Genomic DNA, 20,581 nt, shown 5'->3' on the forward strand with positions numbered 1-20,581 from the left:
ACACATATTTAGTTGTCATATGTCAGTGACATGTTGATGGCTTCCTCAGCTGTGGTGTCAGTAGTTGGCCTCATTTAAAATTAGGTAAAATAATTTATAAATGAATATTTCTCTTCTATTTAAAATCTTTAATTTTCTCTTCTGTTTAAAGTTCTCAAATGATATTTCAAATGATTTTTAATGGTGCATGGCAGTTGACAAAAAAAATTATAAAGAGAGGAAAAACATATATTCATGATTCCTTTCTCCTGGTTAGCTCATTTTCAGTCATTTTTTCTTCAAGATTAGTCAAGAATTTAAGTCTCTTCCATTAAATTGTATTCTATATACAATTGATGTGATTTGAAAATGGCTATCAATATGAGAGATTTGAAATTAAACTTTTTTTTTTGCTATTTCTCTCTCATGCACACACACATGCTCTCTCTCTCAAATAAAGAAATCTTAAAAAAAAAAAAAAGTAAATCAACTAGCAGCACCCCAAATAGAGCTTTGTGGCACAAAATTAGAAAATCTAGCCTTGTCGATAGTAATTTTTACATCTCATTTACAAATTTCCTTGGCTACATTCTCAAGTGCGCTTAGGACAATGTATTCACCAAATTGTTGTGGTGTCTGTGTCAAAAGTAACTGATCTATCTTGGGAATTCTCTGTGAAAAGACAGTAATTGGACTAAATGAAATGATGCGACCTTGAGGTAGCAGTTTATAGAGTGGGAGTGCATGTTGGTTATCTTCAAGAGGCCAGCATAGCTGGGAACAGCTACAGTGGTGTAGTGGCATTTTAGAAGATGACATTGAAGTGGTGGGGGGTGGGTTGCAGGACTTGAGATCATATAGGGTTTCATGACCATGGTGAACATTTTGTATTTTAATGTGTGCATAAGGAAAAGTCACTGAAGATTTATTTTATCCTGTTACTTATTTATTTACTGATGAGGGATGATGTGATCAGACTTTTAATTAAAGAGTTTACTGTGGGAACCATCTGAAGGTACCATGTAGGATAGCAGGGGCGGCAGCGTAGAGAGGTTTTTGTAGTCTGGTAGAAGATGATGGTTTTGCACTAAGGTGGTGTAGTGCAGTGGTAAGAAGTGGTCGTTTTCTGATTCAACAGTAAGGGCCAAGGTCATAAACACAAGTACTAAGTTTTACAAATAAATTTGATTTTAAAAACTAGATTTTCTATAAGAAAATGACTGAAAACAACTAAAAATGGAGGAAGAAAGAAGAACCAAAAGAACTTGAAAATGGAAATAAAGAAGGGTTCAGACAAAATTTGGATTTAATTTATAAAGCCTTGTTAAGGATCAATAAATAACAAGATTTGAAGATTGAAATGTACGACAAAGCTAAATTGCCATTCACTTTTATGTGCCAAAATAGTTGTTGAAATGCAAAGAGAATATACATCTCTTGGTACATACTACTTTTTTACCGTCCCAGTAAAACAGGCCAGCCATTCAGCCAAAAATGTAGGAGCCTCCGTCTCTCTTGCCTCTCTACTTCCTCGTTAAGGCTTGTCAGTTCAACCATCAAACTGAATCTTAAATGCTTCCACTTGATTCTGTCTCCTCCACTAATAATTTCATTCTAGCCAACATCATCTTTCATCTGGACTTCCACAGTTCCTCCATACTGGTCTGTCTGTCTTGCATCCATTTTTGAACACCCATAATACATTATCTTCACAGTAGCTGGAGTAATCTTTTGAAAGCATTAATCATACCATGTCAAATCTCCTACTTCAGAACTCTGTGACTTCCCACTTCTTTTAGAATAAAATCCATAAATCTACAGAGATTTTTCTACATGATCTAGAATCTCCCCATATTTTTAATCATAACTATTGGCAGTCTCCCCCCATGGGAGTAGAGGGGCGAAAAGTGTTTTTAAAAAAGCGTTGATCCATAAGAATAAAGAGAATATCCAATGGAATAATAGCAGTTAAGGGAGTTCAACAAAGTTTGATAGACTTTGTATTTGTATTGCATTTGTATTTTATTTTCATTATATCTGTTTTTATAACTGACTTAAATGAACAGAGAAAGGTTCAGTCACAAAAGCTGTAGGGATAGACATCAGCAACCTTTCCCCCTGCCACCTCAGGAATTTAGGATTTGGAAGCATAGATATAATAGGAAAGAAGGGTAGAGGCTGAGTAATAAAGTGCTGATTGTAAGTCTGTTCATGGGATATGAATATTTGTGTCTCAAATATATGTATATCATGACACACAGCAAGGAATATTACTTTGGATATTCAGAATCTCAGATTTAATAAAAAGAATAAATGTAGTCTCAAAGTAAAAATTGTGCTGGACAAAGTTAAACAGGCAAGGAGGACATTATCCAAAGCTGTTGTCATAGAGAAGAGAGGCCAGAACTCAGTCTTAACTATACTCCACAGAAACAAAAGCCTGGAGAGTTTTTAAGAGCTGACCTTGTGCAATACAGGCCACCAGTGCTTGCTAATTGGCTTGATCCAAAGGAAAAGTAAACTTTCTCCTATCTTTATCACAGACAGTAGTTATATCTTGGAGCAAGGATCCCATCAAAGTTAGTCTTCTTCCTTCCCACACAAACTGGGAGATAGGGGTGCTAGCTCCCTTGATGTTTACTTTTCAAAGGCCTCCCAGGTTCTTGAAAAAGACATTTTTGGGTTGTATAAATGGCAAAGGCTTTTTTAAATTATTGTTTTTATTAACATATAATGTATTATTTGCCCCAGGGGTACTGGTCTGTGAATCATCAGGCTTACACATTTCACAGCCCTCACCCTAGCACACACCCTTCCCAATGTCTAAAATGCAACCACCCTCTCCCTACCCGCCTCCCTCCAGCAACCCTCAGTTTGTTTTGTGAGATTAAGAGTCTTTTATGGTTTGTCTCCCTCCTGATCCCATCTTGTTTCATTTTTTCCTTCCCTATCCACCAAATCCCCTACTCTGCCTCTCAGATTCCTCATATCAGGGAGGTCTTAGGATAATTGTCTTTCTCTGATTGAGTTATTTCACTCAGCATAATACCCTCTAGTTCCATCTACATCTTGCAGATGGCAAGATTTCATTTTTTGATGGCTGCGTAGTATTCTGTTGTGTATATATACCATTTCTTCTTTATCCATTCATCTCTTGATGGACATCTAGGTTCTTTCCATAGTTTGGCTATCGTGGACATTGCTGCTCTAAACATTTGGGTGCCCGTGCCCCTTCAGACCACTATGTTTGTATCTTTAGGGTAAATACCCAGTAGTGCAATTGCTGGGTCATAGGGTAGCTCTATTTTCAACTTTTTGAGGAACCTCCGTGCTATTTTCCAGGGTGGCTGCACCAGCTTGCATTCCCACCAACAGTGTAGGAGGGTTCCCCTTTCTCTGCATCCTCACCAACATCTGTCATTTCCTGACTTGTTAATTTTAGCTGTTCTGACCCGTGTGAGGTGGTATCTCATGGTGGTTTTGATTTGTATTTCCCTGATGGATGGCAAAGGCTTTTAAAAGATTTCATCTCTAAGGGGCAGAGAAAGAATTTAGAATGGCAGGTTTTCTAAAATAAAATGCTCTAAGAAAAGGGAGATGACCAAGAGTCAAGAAGAAACCCCTCTAGAGTTTAATCAAGTTGAGGGGAACATTATGGCTGTCTTGGTCAGTAAGAATCATTATGGCATGACTGTTTCAAAAGCAACTCTGTACTTTTTAATCCCCTTCATCTGTAAACTTCCAATTATAAAATAATTTCATGGAGATGAAAAGTACAGCAAGGGAATATAGTCAAAAATATTGTAATAACATTGTATAGTGACAGATGGTGATTACACTTACTGTCGTGAGCACAGAGTAACGTAAAGAACTGTCAAATCACTATATGGTACACTTGGAACTAACATAGCATTATATGTCACCCATACTTCAATTAAGGAAAAAAAAGCAGCACTGTATGCTAGAATGCAAAAGAGCAATACTTTCAAGATTCTATAAGGGGAGAATACCACGTAAAATTCTCTAGATAGCCACACTGTCAGTCAAATACTGGGGGTAGATGAAAGCAGGTTTACATGTGCAGTGACTCAACAGCAATGACAAAACCTTTGCCCATTTCCCTTTTTCTTCTAGCCGAAAAAATAGGTTGTGTGAAGGCTCTCATCATATTCAAATAAAAGACTTTTTGTGGCCCCACTAAATAATAAATGAGAGTGAAGGAGATGAGGAGGAGGAGGAGAGAGAGAGACAAAGAAAGAGAAAGAGAAAGAAGGGACTACCAGGGGAATACAGTTGAAGGACAGAAAATAGTTCAAAAAAGTCTGAAGAGAATGTTTAGAAATGTATCAGGTAATATAAAAACATAAGTGACTTATACAAATTAATGATAAAAAGACCAATACTCCAGAGGATAAAAAGGCAAAAAAGTGTGCATGGAAAATTTACCAAAAATACACAGAAGTAGCCAATTAAAAAAATTTGTGTGTTCATCCCATCACTATGAAAATTGTACTAATTTGGGGTGCCTGGGTAGTTCAGTCATTAATCATCTGCCTTCGGCTCAGGTCATGATCCCAGGACCCTGGAATTGAGCCCAGGATCGGGCTCCCTGCTCAGCGGGAAGCCTGCTTCTCCCTCTCCCATTCCCCCTGCTTGTGTTCCCTCTCTCGCTGTCTCTCTCTGTAAAATACATAAATAAGAAAATCCCTAAAAAAGTTGTACTAATTTAATTAACTACTAATGTTAATTGGTGCTATTTCCTCAAAAGCAGTTTGGCAACATCTAAGGACATTAAAATGGGCTTACACTTTGACCCATTTGTTCTAATTATCCTTAGGAAAGATTGGGAGAAGCTCTAAAAGGGCATTAAAATATTTTCATTGCAGCATAGTTTGTAATAATTCTAGAAAATAGAAACAAAGTGTCCATTATTATAGATTTTTATTAAAACTATACAATAAAAAAGAATGTGGTTCTAAACATGATAGTAAATGAAAAGGTATCTATAATAGAAATAATGGTAAGTGACAAAAGTAAAATACCAAACAATAGTAATATACTTACATTTGCAAGGATACACATTATTAATGTAGATATACATGTGTATAAAGAAATCTTAAAGTTATACACAATAACTTTTTTTGCTAGTTAATGTCTTTTTAAAAATTTATTTACATTCAATTAACACAATAACTTAATGGTAGTTGTCTCAGATGGTAAGATATAAATGATTTGTTCTTCTGCTTTTTTGTTGGCATTCTTTTTATATTTTTCTCCTGTAAATACCTGCTACCTTTAAATAAGAAAAAAAGTACAAGTCATAATAGTCATAGGAGCATCTCGTGTGGTCTCACTGACATTTGAAAAATGCCTCCTGGTTTTCTTCAATTAGCAATAATCGCACCTCGGATAAACCTCATTGGCTACGATACTGCCACTGTGCAAAGCTGCCTCCTGGTTTTCTTTTACTTCGGGAACATTTGCAATGGGCATCAGAATTCCATTTGTAAATGTGTCTTGTTTGTATTTGTTATCATTTGTACTCTTCTTTACAAAACATCTGGATCCCTGCTTAGTTGGAGAACTCTCTGAGAGCAGAACACTATCATGTTTTAAGTTAAAATGTAACCCTATGTGACTTATGTATCACTAAATAAGAATGACTGGAGTTTCATCCTTGATTTTCATAAGGTGTTTTTTGGACTCAGCCCAGAGATGTCTCTATGTTTCCACCAGGACAAATTAGTTGGTTTTCTGAGGTTTGGGTATTTATAGTTTATCAAATCTTAAATTGGGTTCTTAACAAAAATAGAAAATAGGGGAAAAAAAAAAGCTAGTTTGGGAGATTGGGAAATAGCCCTGATTGAAAAATCTTATTCTTTGTCCACGCTTGGTGAATCACTTATTTCACTCATCCTGTCCCTCTTCATTATGAATTAAGAACCTATCTTTAGTGCAGACACTGGAATCAGACTCATGCTGATCAGTTCTAGTCTCTGTTGACTTCTGCAATTAATTGCAATCAACTTGACACTATTAACAATGGCGTTGCTGCTCTTAGAATCCATGTTGGAAGTGTAGGGACATTTATAGATCATTTTATTTAATCTCTCGTTTTACATTTTACATTTCCACAGATAAAAAAAAGATATAAGAATCTTCCTGTTTCTATATTTGAACAATCCCCACGCTGAAGCTACATCGCCCTTGTGCCAAAATGTCCCCCTGCCTAGAGGACCATCAATCTCCTTTATCCAAGTTAGGGCGTAGAAAGTTGGATTCAAAAGGAGACACTGGGAGGGTTTTTCTACAAGTAAAACTGAAAAGATACTGTTCCTATTGTTCTCTCTTTCTTTCTTTTAACTTAAAAATACCCTTTTTACTACCATTGGAATCAGAAGAACATCTGACCCCTGAGGCTGAATCCACCAGACTGAAGGCCTAAAGACTTTTAGTATTTCTTCTTCTTTCTCTCTTGTCTTTAAAAGCACAGAAATAACGACTCATCATCTTCTATGATTATTTATCTGAATTGATTTTTTTTTAAGTTTATTTATTTGATAGAGATCACAAGTAGGCATAGAGGCAGGCAGAGAGGGAGAGGGAAGCAGGCTCCCCGCTGAGCAGAGAGCCCAATGCAGGGCTCAATCCCAGGACCTTGGGATCATGACCTGAGCCAAAGGCAGAGGCTTTAACCCACTGAGCCACCCAGGCGCCCCTGAATGTGTTTTTATGAGCACATTTAATAAAGTCATCCTTAGGTCCTTGTATTTATAGGATTAATAGCAACATGTTATATAAAGTGTGTTAAAAATCTTCATTTTAAATAAAGCATTCAAAATCTAAAGATGAATTATTGAGTGTTAATAATCATTTCCAGATTTGGGGGAACCTTAATAATTTGGGGAGCTTTCCATTAGGAAAAAAACAATTCAAAATTGCTAACACATAATGAAGTTTAAAAATGAGTACTAATTGGGAGGGAGACAAACCATAGTTGACTCTTAATCTCACAAAACAGAGCGTTGATGGGGGTGGGGGGTTGGGGGGGGTTATGGACATTGGGGAGGGTATGTGCTATGGTGAGTGCTGTGAAGTGTGTAAACCTGGCGATTCACAGACCTGTACCCCCGGGGATAAAAATATATGTTTATAAAAAATAAAAATTTAAAAAAAATGAGTACTAATTTAGAAAAGAAATTACTCAAATTGATAATTTAAAAAGAGATAAATATAAATGTTCACAAAATTTACTAATACCATCTTTGTAAATAACTGTGTTCCTGTAATCCTCTTTCATTATCATTCCTTATGACAGTGACTTCTAATAAAATTTTCTATGTAGGAAAAAGAACTATAATTTGGCCGTTCCCCTAGAATGGTGGTTAATTTTTTTTTTAAGATTTTATTTATTTATTTGACAGAGAGATCACAAGCAGGCAGAGAGGCAGGCAGAGAGAGAGGAGGAAGCAGGCTCCCTGCTGAGCAGAGAGCCTGATGCTGGGCTCGATCCCAGGACTCTGAGATCATGACCTGAGCCGAAGGCAGAGGCTTAACCCACTGAGCCACCCAGGTGCCCCAAGTGGTGGTTAATTTAAAAAATTTTTTTTTCTCTAGTTTTTTCTCTTGTTATTAGTAGTGTCATAGAAATTTGTAAATTTTTAGGATGGTTGTCTACTTTATGAACATACTGGTCAAGGCCCCTTTGTATATATGATTTCAGAACATTTGAAGTTTTAGGATATAGTGATTAATCCTAAATACACTTTAAATTTACAGCATTTTTTGTTGTCTTATACTAGCATAGTATGAAATTAGTATCTTTGCTGATACTAATATATTTTGTCAAATGAGGAAAAGATACATTTCAATGAAGATATTATTCATTCTTTGGATAATTAAAAAATCTTAGAGCCTCTTCTACTTGCTGTTCATCTCTTTCTTTTAATGAAGTATTTCTTCTAGTGTGATCTACAATAGAAGCCAGGTTGGTCAGGCCCATTTCTTTGTTTATTGCCTGTGGATGCCGTTCCCTACCACCATTGAGTTGAAGAGTTGTGGCAGAGGCAGGATGGTATGCAAAGTCTAAAATACTTACTGTTTGACCCTTTACAGAAAAGAAGCATATCTGTCCCTGGTATAAGAGAATTTTTGTTGTGATTTGTTTCTCAGTATCAGAATGATATCTACTTTTTAAAAGACAATTATTTATTTGTAAGAGAGAGAGAGAGAGAGAGAGCGCACAAGTACAAGCAGGGGGGGCAGCAGGGAGAGGGAGAAGCAGGTTCCCCGCTAAGCAAGGAGCTGGATGATGGGGACTCAGTCCCAGGCCCCTGGGATCATGACCTGAGCTGAAGGCAGATGCTTAACCGACTGAGCCACTTGGGCGTCCCTGGAATAATATCTGTTAATTTCATTGCTCGTCTTGATCTTTGTTTCTTGCTCCATTAATTTTGCATCTGAGTTTTCTTTCATTGTTCTTATAAATTAAGTCTGACTAAAGAATATAATCTTTAAATAGGGCCCAATCAGGAGTTTGAATTTCTCAGTTTTTTATTTTATTTTTTATTTTTATTTTTATTTTTATTTTTTTTAAAGATTTATTTATTTATTTATTTGACAGACAGAGATCACAAGTAGGCAGAGAGGCAGGCAGAGAGAGAGAGGAAGGGAAGCAGGCTCCCTGCTGAGCAGAGAGCCCGATGCGGGGCTCGATCCCAGGACCCTGGGATCATGACCTGAGCCGAAGGCAGCGGCTTTAACCCACTGAGCCACCCAGGCGCCCCTCAGTTTTTTAAATTGTAAGATTCTAAAATGTATTTCAGATTGTAGTTACGTGGCATTAAGTGCTTAATAAAATATTCCATTTCTTCAATAAAACAATGTTTTTTTGAGTTTATAATTACATATATTATAATTTATAATTGCATATGTTACATTATCAAGTATTAGAGAACTCCTTTTTGACTAAGTATTGAATCGAGTACTTTGTAATTTTATACATTTGGTTATTGAATCAATCTACAGACTACCTTCTGTCTTGGTACATTACAATACTTTTTTTTTTTTTTTTTTTTTTTTTTACAATACTCATGCTAGTGGTGCTAGGTTTCAAAGGACTTGTTCCTCTGATCACAACCTCTGCTTCTGTAATTCATGTCATACTGCTGTGTATATTGTCAGAGTAGATAGAAGGAACAGTTCTAGTGCTACCAAGCATGAGGGGAAGCGAGATGGAGAGAAAGCAGAAATAAGATGATGGTTATAGCCATTCGTGCTTAAAATACATCCTCTTGCAATTTACAAAAATACCTAATATGAAAATACATTGGAAGAGCTTCTTATAGGGTCTTTAACAGGCTGTGAGAGTAAGGGTCTTAAGCTTCATTTTCATCTTTGTATCCATTTATACTTACCAGCACATAGGATTATAAAACAATTTTAAAGGCCAATCAAAGAGTATAAAGTCTGGATCAAATATTTTTATCATTACATTAAGACAGAATAAATGAAATTGTCGTGGTATTTGCAAACTTTCACCTCAGAGCATCTCTTCTTCATAGAAATAAGCCGCCAGATCACATTCCTATTCCCTTATCATCGCTCAGCTATTTTGATGCCTGGGAATATGTTTTACTGGTCCTTGGATTTTGCCTCAACCTCCCCTCTGATTTCTCTGCTTTACTTGCTGAACCGATATGGTCCAGAACTTTTCATTCTTATGTCATCTCTCTCTCTCTCACCAGTTCCCATGTCTATAACCATACTTTCAAAGCTTAACATCTCAGATATATTCTCTAAGGTTCTGGTAGAAATGAGGCTGGAAAGCTGCTGTGACAATATATGGCCCAATCATGTTTCCTCCTGCATCTTTGCTGCTTTTCAAACAGAATAGCAATGGAACGCACAGCCTCATTGCCACATTCCCTCTGTTGTCAGTGGATCCAGGTAGGATGGTCATCAGGAGAGCTTTCTTGAGTGGTCACCCTGTCAAAATTTTACCTGTTCTTCAACAGAAAGGATATGTCGTGGTTTAAACCAGTGGAACTGAGAACAAAGTGGGGCTGCAGGGGACACATCAAGGAACCTTTAAGTACTCATGGCCACCTGAAGGGGAGTTTTGATGGGAAACTAAAATCTCAGGACACGGTACTGATGAACCTTTATAAATGAGTTCTCCCCAAATGGACATCCAGTCCATTTTACCAGAACTAGTGCCATGGGTAAAAAGTGAGATTTTTTAAGTGGTTCCTGAAGTGGTCATGGAGTAATGGATTCATTGGGATTCTGTCTCATTGCTACAAGTTAACACTCAAGAAATGGGAGCCTACAGGTTGTGATCAGGCCAAGTTTGCATTTTCTACGTTAGCTTAGAGGCCTGCTGTCTTTTTTGCAAAAGGCTTTACTTGGCTTTGACAAGGTGTCTTAGTAAAACCGTGGATGTTTTTGTCTTGCTACTTAGTTAAAATGAAAAGACCAAAAAAAAAAAAAAAAAAAAAACCCCACCAAAAACAAAACCCCCCCAAAACCCCACAAAACTATTAAATCTTACTGAAACATCAAAAAAAATGGGGCTAGAAATACCCTTGCAGTGCTCAGTCATAATTATTCCTGCCAAGGAATCTAAATTTCTTATTCTGTATTCTCAATTATTTTACAGTAAAGTTGATTAGTTGAAACCGTGTGAACTTCAAGTCTCACTTTCCTAATCTGTTCCTTAAAGAAGAGTAGAGAATTGTCGTGATCCCCTTGCCTATAAATTGAGTGACTTAAGGACTTGAACCAGGTCTCCTAACATTTCTTCCTGTTCAGGGTCCATCACATGGGGCAGGGTTAAGGCAAGCAAGTTGAAAAGACCATAGCCCTGTTAAAGGAGATGAGTACTGTGTTTGGATTATATATGTTGGCCTTTCTAAAATGTGAATCAATTCTTGCTAAGTCTGGTAAGGAAAAGTACAGCAACACTGAAGATAGTATGTGTGAAGGGTTTAGAAAATTAGGGTCTATTAGCCAGGAGGTCATTAATATGACAAAATGTTCCTCACCAGAGGAGAAGCAGTAACAATGTTGATCTTGCCTTAGGTATCAGAGGCTCGGGGAGGCAAACCTCTGAGGTCTATTAAAGAATTGTGCCTACTTATGAAAACAGGTGCCCTCATCAACTTTCTGGAACAGCTGTATTATCTGAGGGCATATATACATGGTTTATCTTTGTTTAGATATGCTGATAAAAGATTCCAAGATACATGATTAACAACCTTCTAAGCTAGGTATTCCTAATTTTGCCATCTATTCAGGAAAATCCTTTTCTTACTGTTTCAAAATAGCACTTATAAGAGCATAGTGATTAAAGATACTTAGTAGACATTTTTCATACCATTAGTACAAATTTCTTCTGTGGATTCTTCAGAATTTCTGTACTTAAAAATATTCATTTCCACATCATTTTTTTAATTATTTCTTTTTTTTTAAATTTTATTTTTTATAAACATATATTTTTATCCCCAGGGGTACAGGTCTGTGAACCGCCAGGTTTACACACTTCACAGCACTCACCATAGCACATACCCTCCCCAATGTCCATAATCCCACCCCCCTCCCAACCCCCCTCCCCCCATCAACCCTCTGTTTTGTGAGATTAAGAGTCTTTATGGTTTGTCTCCCTCTCAATCCCATCTTGTTTCATTTACTCTTCTCCTACCCCCTTAACCCCCCATGTTGCATCTCCTCTCCCTCATATCAGGGAGATCATATGATAGTTGTCTTTCTCCGATTGACTTATTTCGCTAAGCATGATACCCTCTAGTTCCATCCACGTCGTCGCAAATGGCAAGATTTCATTTCTTTTGATGGCTGCATAGTATTCCATTGTGTATATATACCACATCTTCTTTATCCATTCGTCTGTTGATGGACATCTAGGTTCTTTCCATAGTTTGGCTATTGTAGACATTGCTGCTATAAACATTCGGGTGCACGTGCCCTTCGGATCACTACGTTTGTATCTTTAGTGTAAATACCCAGCAGTGCAATTGCTGGGTCATAGGGTGGTTCTATTTTCAACATTTTGAGGAACCTCCATGCTGTTTTCCAGAGTGGTTGCACCAGCTTGCATTCCCACCAACAGTGTAGGAGGGTTCCCCTTTCTCCGCATCCTCGCCAGCATCTGTCATTTCCTGATTTGTTAATTTTAGCCATTCTGACTGGTGTGAGGTGATATCTCATTGTGGTTTTGATTTGTATTTCCCTGATGCCGAGTGATATGGAGTCCACATCATTTTTTAAAAGGAAATGCAAGCATGCATGTTTATTATAAGTGACAGGGCTATGAGATGGTGGTTGATCTGTGTTGATGGTATAAGATTATATTCAGTGGGATATGAAATTACTTCTGTTGGATTTCTTGGAACAGATCAAAGAATTCTTCAGCTCTCAAGGTTGGTTTCAGCTGGGGCAGTATCTAGGTAGAATGAGACATCATGGATGGTCAGTGCTATTTTAGATCTGAGTAATCAATAATAGAAAAAGAATTGTAAGTGGTCTCATGAGCATTTTTGCTATTCAGGAAGGTATAGAAATCAAAGACCACTACTGTTTCAAGTGTTAGAATCACCATAATACGGTAGAAAGTAGTACTTTGGAGGTGCATATGGATCTATTACTAACTGTGACTTGGAGTAGTTTCTTAATTTTTCAAAGGATGCATTGCATAGTTTTTTAAGAGTAAAGCTTCTGGTTTGTGTCCAGGCTTCACCATTTACTGATTGTGTTACTTTCAGTACCTGTGATGGTTAATTTTATGTGTTGAATTGACTGGACCGTGACATGCCTAGATATTTGGAAAATTTTATTTTGGGTGTTTCAGTGAGGAGGTTTTTTTTTTTTTTTTTTGGATAAAATTAACATTTAAGGGGTACCTGGGTGGCTCAGTCTGTTAAGCTTCCAACTCTTGATTTTGGCTCAGGTCATGATCTCAGGGTCATGGGATTGAGCCCCTCATCTAGCTCTGTGCTTAGCATGTCTCTGTGCTCAGCACAGACTCTGCTTGTCCCTTTGCCCCTGCTCCTGCCCCTGCTCCTCCCCCTGCTCCTGTGGTACTTGCTCTCACTCTCTCTCAAATAAATAAAATCTTTTTTTAAAACTTAGCATTTAAATTGGTAGAGTAAGGCAGATTGCCCTCCCTAATGAAGGCCTGGATAGAACAGAAAAGCTGACCCTACCCCAACCAAGAGAGAATTCTTCTTGCCTGATGGCCTTTGAACTAGCATTATTGACTTTTCCTGGGCCTTGTGCTGACTGGTCTTTGGATGGGAATTATAACTTTGGCTCACCTGGGTCTCCAGCTTGCTGACTAACCTTGCAGCTCTTGTGACTTGCTAAGTTTCCATGATCATAGGAGCCATTTCCATATAATAAGTCTCTTTATTTTTATCCCTATGGTTCTCTTTCTCTGGAGAAATCTGACTGATATATTCACTTAAGCTGCTTTCCTCATGTTTGAAGAGAAGACAATAGGAATACTATCTTAGAGGGTTGTTCTATAGATAAAACAAGATAAAAGGCATAAAGTTCTACATAAAACCCTGACATTTGGTATTCAGTCAGTAAATGCTAGCTATTATTTTTTCCTCTTCTGGAAACTACAAGATAATACCTTCCACATGGCTTTGTAGTGAGGATGAAAAATTACAACATGTGTGATGACCTTAGAACAATGTCTCATGTATCATATGAGATCAGACGTTATATTCCCAGCCAAACAAAAATCTTTATATATTAACTTAATTATTGCCCTTACCTCCAGAGTGGCTGTGAACTTGTTGGCTATGGATATGTCATATCTATCTTTCAATCCTCCTTGCCTAGTACCCCAAACCACGCTGGCAAAATGCTGAGTGAATGCACAGTCTCGGCTCTGTTCCTAAAATCACTGTAAAACGGAGAAACTGACACTGGAAAAGCTAAATGCAAGAAGGACAAATTAGTAAGTAAGCTGTAGCAAATCGTAATCAGACCCAAAACTTCAAAATGTTAAGTGGAATGTAAATGTTTTTGTAGATGTGACTGTGCAATCGCTTGCTTTGGTGTTAATTGAAATGAATAACCTGCAGCCTCTTATTTATTTTAAAAATAACAAAAGCTCCAAATCCCTTATGTTTACAGTAGTTGAAAACTGGAAGAATTATCAATGCCATTTTGAAGAGGATTTGTTCTTAACAGTAGTAAGTGAACGTGCTGCCATGGGTCTTTTGCAGAGTATTAAAAATATGTAAATGTAAGTGAAAGGGCACACCTACACATTGTTTCTAGTTTTTGCAGATAGTTTTAAAGAATCAACTGTTAGGATACTGCCTTATAATCTATGGTATGACTCTTCCAGATAACGTCTTTTATTTTTTCTTAAATTGCTGCATAGATAGTAAGAGTCTTTGCAGTCTTATTTCCTGCTTTGAAATTTTATTTCTTGCATTTATATGGCTTGGCAATAAAATTTCATTAACTTATAATCTAATACACAATGATTTCTTCTAATGTTTAATAAAATGTCATTAAGGGTAACTGCTATTTTTTTTCTAAAATTAGGATGTCACATTGAATGGACACACAATGGGCACATTTTACATTTTGAAATGTATGCTTTGCTGGAGCAGAATGAATGTGACCAATGTAATGGAAATGCTACACTAACGGCTCGTTAAACCTGTGAAGAGTTCATAGATGAAAAAAATTTTGCATATTATGCTTTCAAGTGACTGAAAGAGACAAAAAACTATATGTAAAAGAAAAAAAAAAAGAAAACCATACTTCTTTACATATAAATTCTTACATCTGGAAGGGAGTTGTTTAATCAGGAACTTGACAGTAGGATTCACACTATCAGAGAAGATATTTCTCTGTTATAATTGATGGATCTAGTGGACTTTAAAATTTTTTTCCCCTTATCTGTGCTGTATCTTTTCACATTGTGCCTGTATCTTTTGTTTTGTTTTTTTTTTTTTCCCCATTAAAAGTTCTTTAATTGACCAATATTTTCTTCTATGGTATGTGTATTACAAGAACAATCCTTCTCTAATTCAAATGTCAAAAAGATACTCCTTTTTTCTCTAAAATTTAAAAATATCACTTGTACAACTTTCATTCATCTGAAATTATTATATAATGTGAAATACTTGCCTAGGTTTACTTCTTATATGTGCATATCAAATTGTCCCAGAAACAATTATTAACTACTCCATTATATTTTCACTGATTCAGAATACCGCCCATGTCTGCGATCATGCACAGCCCCCCAATGTCAGTCCAAGGAGAGGGGAAATATTTGGTAGTTGCTTACCTTTTGCAGAAGGAAACAGAATGGAGGTTTTAAATCTTTTGGTAGCATAATTTTTGTTGAGAATTATTCTGTTTCTATGAGTGGACCTTCCACTTTCTCTGACATGTTATATAGCCTTATTTGACATCTGACTAGTATAAGTGCTTCCTTGCCCTGACAAAATATACGCAGGGTCCCACTTGAACAGAATTATTAATCGAGTTCGAGTCTTATCCCCTGCCATTATATCTGAGCCCCTTTGTATTATCTGAACTGTCTGACCCCCCGGTAAACTCTAGATTATTTGACATTGTTGCCAAGAGGTGTTTGCTTTTAGCGACTGGTAATATCCATCTGTGTTTGTTGAGTTACCATGAACCAAGAAAACTTATGTGTATTTATTCCCTTCGTTTTAGGATTTTTCCATCAAAAGCCATTTATGATTTTCTTGGCACAGAGTCCTACATGCCACATGCAAATTGTCTGAAAACGTCACTCAGTGCCTTACTAATAAGGAGTAAAGAAAAGAAATCTTGCTTTCCAATGAGAAAAGTTTTTATTTATAAACTTTGACCTACTTGAACCACAGTTACTCCCTAGGGGTAAACAAGGCAAAGGGAATCATAATTGTTTTAAATTAATAAGGCAGTTTTAAGTATGAAGTGTTTATCAAGTGTAAAAGAGTACATTGTAGGATAACCCTAGAGATAATTTTTAAAGCATTTTACATTTATTAAAATGCATTATTCCTTTACCAGAGAGATCTGAGGAATTTAGAATAGTTCCTTTGCATCAAATATTTAACTTTTTGTTTTGTTTTGTTTTCCATTAGCAGGTCAATTCATGTAGTGTAGAAAATGAGAGATAAGTCTGATGGGGATTCACCAACACATAGCCTCTGGCAGTTAACATGGGTACTCAATATTAAATACATTAGTCATCTCAGTATATGATAGTCAGTACGTTGATAATTTACATATTACAGAACACTGGCCATGATTGATAGGTTTCTATGTCATCTTATTATGGCCAAGTTTGTCTTTCCCACTGATAGCTTTTCTCCTCCAAATGAATTCATACTTCCAATCCCATCACAGATTACTTTAAAAATGAAATAGATACAGGAGATCATTTATGTTCTAGCTGAGGCAAAGCTATAATACAAAGTTTTTTATACTGTTGTTTTAACTTTCACATTTGATTGTTTCTGGTTTATGTATAGCCTTGATAGTCAGAAATGAAGTTAAAGACATGTGCAATTTGGTTAAAAAACCTGCAGAGATATTCTGCACTGCCCTTTATAAGAATCTATTCCATGTATAACTATGGTAATATACTAATGTATAAGCATCTACAAGGCCCCTTCCAGAAAATGTCAACTTGTTTCCTTCCATTTATTGGAAATAATCTTGTTTACTATTACTTATCCACTGCCTAGTTTGATTTTTCCTCTTGGTTTTGAGCATATCCTATAGGTCTGTCTTGGAAGGAAGAGAAAGTGCATCCTTCCACATTCTGTTTCAGCTGGGCTTAAAGCCAAAAGTACACTGCAATCTGTAATTATCTCCTGTCTGTGCTGCCAAAGGGAAGAAAAAAGTTTAAATAATACTCTACTAAAAGACTGTGGAATCAGAAAACAGATACTATTATGAATGTAGAATCAATTCATTATTTTTCCTACTCAGGGCAGTTTCTAGGACTTCCCTTTTTAAGATATAGGCTTGTCTGTATGTTGATTAATGTCCCTTAAAAGACTAAAAGAATACAAGGTTCCTCCCATGTAAGGCTGGTATTCTGGATGAACCTTTGAACAGACTACTATGTTTTGGGTAAATATAACTGAGATCAGTCAATAAATGAAAGAGTAATGAAACAAGAATTGTGTAGGGGGGCATTATCTCATAGCAGCGTTGAACTTAAGGGGTGCCTTTGATGGCTCAGTCAGTTAAATGGCTTCAGCTAAGGTCATGATCCTGGGGTCTTAGGATGGAGCCCTGTGTCAGGCTCCCTGCTCAGTGGGGAGCCTGCTTCTCCCTCTCCTTCTGCCCCTCCCTCCTGCTCATGCACTCTCTCTCAAAATAAATCTTTAAAAAAAAAATTGAACTTAAGTGGATTTAACTATATGCCCACTTAAAAAAGGAAAGAAGAATATATTTGTTTAAGTAGTAAAAATGTGCAAATGATGTTAACTTTTTTTCAGGCCATAGAAAAGAAAGTTAGGTTCATTGTTTATACAGCCAGGGAAGAGGAGAACGATGATATGAAGGGCATTCTTGGGGTTCACAGTGAAAGATGACTTGAGAGCCAGAGAAAGAAGAATAGAGATAAAGAATAGAACAATTAATAATGAAATGATGGATTAATATGTATATGCACAAAACCATTTATACAGTATTTTATTATATATCTTATGTGTGATTTAATGAAACTTTCAGTAATGATATGGATATACAGAATTTATCCTTTGCCAAAGCCATTAGAATCTAGCCTGACTGTTAGATCCAACTTTACTGTATAAATCCATTCTTAAAATCGTCTATTCTGCTACCTGCAGCGGTCAGGGAAGATATAGAGAGTGACCAGAATCTAGCACTTACTGTGTCTCTCAGATGTGCCAAGGGAGTGGTGCATAGTTACCTCATTAAGGTCCAGCTAACTCTACGTGGAGTGGGAATAAAAGCACTTCACTACGATGATGTTTGATTTCTCTCCAGAAATACACAGAGGCATGGATCCAGATGGATGAAGGGGGTAAACAAAAGTATGTTTAAGTGCCTACTTTTGTTATCAAATATCATATATAAAACAGGAAATGATACATCTAGTATTTTATATGCTGATACTTTTTTTCCTTACAGGACATTTTCATGTATTTTTAATTAATTATGACCTTAGTTGTTGTCATCTGTATTTTACATGCCCTCAGCATTTAGACTGTTACCTGGCATATAGGAGGTATCTTACTCAAATGAATTGAATGAACAACTGAAATATGAAAACTTCTCTTCTTTAGGCTCACTAAATAAGCTTAAATTTAGACATCCTCTCCTCATTATTTTTCTTCATTTAACTCAGCACTGATAAGATTGCCTTTTCCATCATATTCTGTCTTTCCCCAAGACTTTTTATGGCTCTGTGAATCAGGACCATGACTTTTATAATCTAAAGTGGGAAAAGACTCAGATCATTCTCGTATTGCTATGACTCTTCTCAAAGTGGGATATACAATCCAGAGTCAAGACGACAAAGCAAAACCATTAAGAAAAAGAAAGAAATATGAGCTGGAATCATATTTCCAGGCAGGGTGTAAATAGGGAGCTCATGATCCAGGGAGAAGCAAAGGCATCAAGAAGGCTAAGGTCAGATGCACAGAATATGGGACTCCATTTGTCAAGCCAAGGTTAAGAAGGAATTATGAGGGATCTAGAGGGATTCAAGCTTTAAACGAGGAAAGTAAAGGCCGTCCTCAGAAGAAAGCAGGAGATTCAAAACTTGGTTGTCGTGGGTGGCATATCCTTTCCTCTTGACCCTGGGTCACAGCGGGTTGTCCCCTCTTACATATCCTCATGTCCCTTTTGTGGACCCCTGACTCTGCTGCCATTCACTGTCACTACTACTTTCTCCCAGGTGTTAGTTTCTCAGGGACCCAGAGACTGTCTCTCCCTCTTGTCTATCTTCCAGGCTACACCTGACTCTTGCCACATCGTCTTGCCTTAGCTTTTTCTTTCCTTTCACTAAAATCTCTCCTAACATACACAGCCCTCCCTGGGGAAATAGGAATATGAGCCACAGTTTCTTGCTCTCCCTGATGTATATGTACAACACTTAATAATCCCACTCAGGTCCAAAATACATATCCTTCCCTCTGCAAACTGTTACTGTGCTTTCTTTAAACATTCTTATTACCCATTCTGGGGATGTTTGTATTTTCTCAGGACTGGCCTGTTATGGTTCCTTGGCAGCTGGGCCAAGAGGGAGGCCAGAGACTGAAAAATCCTGTTAGGTGGGCTCTGAGCTTTTTGTACTTGTCTTGTCTGGTGCCCATATTGATTACACCGTGGTATAGCCTTCAGAAACAATAACTCTCCTTATTGCAGTCTCTACAATTGTTTTTTTAAAAAGCTGTAGCAGGGGCACCTGGGTAGCTCAGTGGGTTAAGCCTCTGCCTTTGGCTCGGGTCATGATCTCAGGGTCCTGGGATCAAGCCCCAAATCAGGCTCTCTGCTCAGCAGGGAGCCTGCTTCCCCCCACCTCCCACCTGCCTGCCTCTCTGCCAAATAAATAAATAAAAATCTTAAAAAATAAATAAATAAAAATAAATAAAAAGCTGTAGCAATTATGTCACATTATGGTTATAAGGATTTATTCAAAAAGTTTAGCAGCAATCTGAGACCCACAGATAAGAAATTTAATGAAAAGAATAAATGTTCTTTAGTAACTGCCAACAATAGGCAGATACTACATGCAGGAAGCAAACTGTCCTTTTCTAAACTCTCAGTTTAATAACCCCCTCAGTTTGATACCAGAATTTAAACCAATCCCAGGCTAATTTTCCCCAAAGTTTGGATGTGGTCTTTTTTTTTTTCCCCCCTTTAAGAGACCACATCATAGTAGCTCAGTCATAAATATCCCAGACATGTGGATGGCTTTTTTATTTTTGACCTCCAGCTGTGAGAGGATCATAATCAGGTGCCGAAGAGCAACTGTTGAGCACATACTAGTGGGCACCCCTGGCCACTCCTTTTGAATTCTTTGTCCTTTTAAAATGGGCAGCTCTCATCCACTTACTCTGGGTGTTGCATTTAGAATGATTGGTTTCCCCCACTATTATTTTAGACAATTGCATTTATCACGAGAAATTAATCCTTGAGGGATCAGTGATGCATGTTTTTCTCAAGCCCACAGGAACCAAACTATTATTCATTTTCCACTTGACATAAAGTGACCTGTGAACCCATTTACATTCTCATTCCCTTGCTGGCAGGAGCAGTGAACCCCATCGTCAGTTCTTGGACAGTAGTGACCCCTGCAGGCACAGCCACCAAGTCCCAAGGAGCTCTGTAGACACCACAGTGAACAGGACCTTTAGCATACCTGTAGGAACCTTGGTTACCTTTGTCAGAGTGGTGTGTCTGCCTGTGTGAACTGAGTGGTGTAAACACCCGTTATTTATAGTTGAGTGATAAAGATAGAAGTAAAGAGAACTATGGGGGGAGGTTGTCAATGGAACTTTTCTATTTCCACTTTGAGGGAACATTTCTTTTTTCTTTACAACTCTACCTTGAAAGT

At 37.2% G+C, this 20,581-nt stretch overlaps 1 protein-coding gene and 1 pseudogene across 3 annotated transcripts in view; one reads left to right on the forward strand and one right to left on the reverse strand.

The window, feature by feature from the left end:
* CNTNAP2 (contactin associated protein 2) overlaps nucleotides 1–20,581 on the forward strand; it is a 1,959,883-nt gene that overhangs the window by 723,308 nt on the left and 1,215,994 nt on the right. The gene's annotated exons all lie outside the window — the stretch shown is intronic.
* LOC125081489 (uncharacterized) lies at nucleotides 5,270–5,428 on the reverse strand (annotated as a pseudogene).

Source organism: Lutra lutra, chromosome 11, assembly GCF_902655055.1.
Source record: "Lutra lutra chromosome 11, mLutLut1.2, whole genome shotgun sequence".
Lineage (NCBI taxonomy): Eukaryota > Metazoa > Chordata > Mammalia > Carnivora > Mustelidae > Lutra > Lutra lutra.